Source organism: Coregonus lavaretus (assembly GCF_964263955.1).
Source record: "Coregonus lavaretus genome assembly, contig: HAP1_SCAFFOLD_2931, whole genome shotgun sequence".
NCBI classification, from domain to species: Eukaryota; Metazoa; Chordata; class Actinopteri; order Salmoniformes; family Salmonidae; genus Coregonus; species Coregonus lavaretus.
The window spans coordinates 5,001-9,091 of record NW_028160810.1 but is presented as its reverse complement, the minus strand read 5'-3'; positions in this window follow the sequence as shown (position 1 = coordinate 9,091).

The following is a 4,091-nucleotide window of genomic DNA, read 5'->3' as shown; positions in this document are numbered from 1 at the left end:
ATGGTGGAACAAGCTCCCTCACGACGCCAGGACAGCGGAGTCACTCACCACCTTCCGGAGACATTTGAAACCCCACCTCTTTAAGGAATACCTGGGATAGGATAAAGTAATCCTTCTAACCCCCCCCCCCCCAAATTGTAAAGTGGTTATCCCACTGGCTATAGGGTGAACGCACCAATTTGTGAGTCGCTCTGGCTAAGAGCGTCTGCTAAATGACGTTAATGTGCCCTTGAGCAAGGCACTTAACCCTAATTGCTCCTGTAAGTCGCTCTGGATAAGAGCGTCTGCTAAATGACTAAAATGTAAATGTAAATGTAACACCCATAGTCTACAACTGATTCATGATGCTAGATGCTGCTAACACCCACAGTCTACAACTGATTCATGATGCTAGATGCTGTTAACACCCACAGTCTACAACTGATTCATGATGCTAGATGCTGCTAACACCCACAGTCTACAACTGATTCATGATGCTAGATGCTGTTAACACCCACAGTCTACAACTGATTCATGATGCTAGATGCTGTTAACACCCACAGTCTACAACTGATTAATGATGCTAGATGCTGCTAACACCCACAGTCTACAACTGATTCATGATGCTAGATGCTGTTAACACCCACAGTCTACAACTGATTCATGATGCTAGATGCTGTTAACACCCACAGTCTACAACTGATTCATGATGCTAGATGCTGTTAACACCCACATCTACAGCTGATTCATGATGCTAGATGCTGCTAACACCCACAGTCTACAACTGATTCATGATGCTAGATGCTGCTAACACCCACAGTCTACAACTGATTCATGATGCTAGATGCTGCTAACACCCACAGTCTACAACTGATTCATGATGCTAGATGCTGCTAACACCCACAGTCTACAACTGATTCATGATGCTAGATGCTGATAACACCCACAGTCTACAACTGATTCATGATGCTAGATGCTGCTAACACCCACAGTCTACAACTGATTCATGATGCTAGATGCTGCTTACACCCACAGTCTACAACTGATTCATGATGCTAGATGCTGTTAACACCCACAATCTACAACTGATTCATGATGCTAGATGCTGCTAACACCCACAGTCTACAACTGATTCATGATGCTAGATGCTGTTAACACCCACAATCTACAACTGATTCATGATGCTAGATGCTGCTAACACCCACAGTCTACAACTGATTCATGATGCTAGATGCTGTTAACACCCACAGTCTACAACTGATTCATGATGCTAGATGCTGCTAACACCCACAGTCTACAACTGATTCATGATGCTAGATGCTGCTCACACCCACAGTCTACAACTGATTCATGATGCTAGATGCTGCTAACACCCATAGTCTACAACTGATTCATGATGCTAGATGCTGCTTACACCCACAGTCTACAACTGATTCATGATGCTAGATGCTGCTAACACCCATAGTCTACAACTGATTCATGATGCTAGATGCTGCTTACACCCACAGTCTACAACTGATTCATGATGCTAGATGCTGCTAACACCCACAGTCTACAACTGATTCATGATGCTAGATGCTGCTAACACCCACAGTCTACAACTGATTCATGATGCTAGATGCTGTTAACACCCATAGTCTACAACTGACATATTCCAAAATATGAAAACAAATACTTCTTCCAGACCCACGTCTTTTGCGTTGTGTGACCTCTGTGTGCGTGTTCCTGGTCGTTAGGGCACAGTGCTCCTTGATGACTTCTTAACTTCCTGATAAGTGGTCGTTCTCTGGAGCTATGCCACACACACACACACAGGCACACACACACACACACACAGGCACACACAGGCACACACAGGCACACATACTTACTGGTAATGGGAGTGCCAATGGTAATCTGGGAAGCTTTCATTCAGGGCAGTCTTAGAATGAACACATTGACCCAGTTCTACTGTGAGGCTGTTACATCAAACCTGTGTATGTGTGTGTGTGTGTGTGTATGTGTGTGTGTGTGTATGTGTGTGTGTGTGTGTACAGTAGCTCCAGCAGAATCTCCCCTCAGGCCCTAACTCCCCATTATGTCACAGTAGCTGCTCTTATGTAAACGCCCTCATTCATAGTCAGTAGCCAGGTGAGACAGTCTGCTTCCCAAATGGAACACAATTACCTATCTAGTGCACTACTTTTGATCAGGGCCCAAAAAAGTAGTGCACTTTATAGGGAATAGAGTACCATTTGGAACACAGATTATAACACTGTTAGTTCGTATAGAGGTCAAACACATAGATTATAACACTGTTAGTTCGTATAGAGGTCAAACACACAGATTATAACACTGTTAGTTCATATAGAGGTCAAACACACAGATTATAACACTGTTAGTTCGTATAGAGGTCAAACACACAGATTATAACACTGTTAGTTCGTATAGAGGTCAAACACACAGATTATAACACTGTTAGTTTGTATAGAGGTCAAACACACAGATTATAACACTGTTAGTTCATAGAGAGGTCAAACACACAGATTATAACACTGTTAGTTCGTAGAGAGGTCAAACACACAGATTATAACACTGTTAGTTCATAGAGAGGTCAAACACACAGATTATAACACTGTTAGTTCGTATAGAGGTCAAACACACAGATTATAACACTGTTAGTTCGTATAGAGGTCAAACACACAGATTATAACACTGTTAGTTCGTATAGAGGTCAAACACACAGATTATAACACTGTTAGTTCGTATAGAGGTCAAACACACAGATTATAACACTGTTAGTTCGTATAGAGGTCAAACACACAGATTATAACACTGTTAGTTCGTATAGAGGTCAAACACACAGATTATAACACTGTTAGTTCGTAGAGAGGTCAAAAACACAGATTATAACACTGTTAGTTCATAGAGAGGTCAAACACACAGATTATAACACTGTTAGTTCGTATAGAGGTCAAACACACAGATTATAACACTGTTAGTTCGTATAGAGGTCAAACACACAGATTATAACACTGTTAGTTCGTATAGAGGTCAAACACACAGATTATAACACTGTTAGTTCGTATAGAGGTCAAACACACAGATTATAACACTGTTAGTTCGTATAGAGGTCAAACACACAGATTATAATAATGTTAGTTCGTATAGAGGTCAAACACACAGATTATAACACTGTTAGTTCGTAGAGAGGTCAAACACACAGACTATAACACTGTTAGTTCATAGAGAGGTCAAACACACAGACTATAACACTGTTAGTTCATAGAGAGGTCAAACACACAGACTATAACACTGTTAGTTCATAGAGAGGTCAAACACACAGATTATAACACTGTTAGTTCGTAGAGAGGTCAAACACACAGATTATAACACTGTTAGTTCGTAGAGAGGTCAAACACACAGATTATAACACTGTTAGTTCGTAGAGAGGTCAAACACACAGACTATAACACTGTTAGTTCATAGAGAGGTCAAACACACAGACTATAACACTGTTAGTTCATAGAGAGGTCAAACACACAGATTATAACACTGTTAGTTCGTAGAGAGGTCAAACACACAGATTATAACACTGTTAGTTCGTAGAGAGGTCAAACACACAGACTATAACACTGTTAGTTCATAGAGAGGTCAAACACACAGATTATAACACTGTTAGTTCATAGAGAGGTCAAACACACAGACTATAACACTGTTAGTTCATAGAGAGGTCAAACACACAGATTATAACACTGTTAGTTCGTAGAGAGGTCAAACACACAGATTATAACACTGTTAGTTCGTAGAGAGGTCAAACACACAGACTATAACACTGTTAGTTCATAGAGAGGTCAAACACACAGATTATAACACTGTTAGTTCGTAGAGAGGTCAAACACACAGATTATAACATTGTTAGTTCGTATAGAGGTCAAACACACAGATTATAACACTGTTAGTTCGTATAGAGGTCAAACACACAGATTATAACATTGTTAGTTCGTATAGAGGTCAAACACACAGATTATAACACTGTTAGTTCGTATAGAGGTCAAACACACAGATTATAACACTGTTAGTTCGTATAGAGGTCAAACACACAGATTATAACACTGTTAGTTCGTATAGAG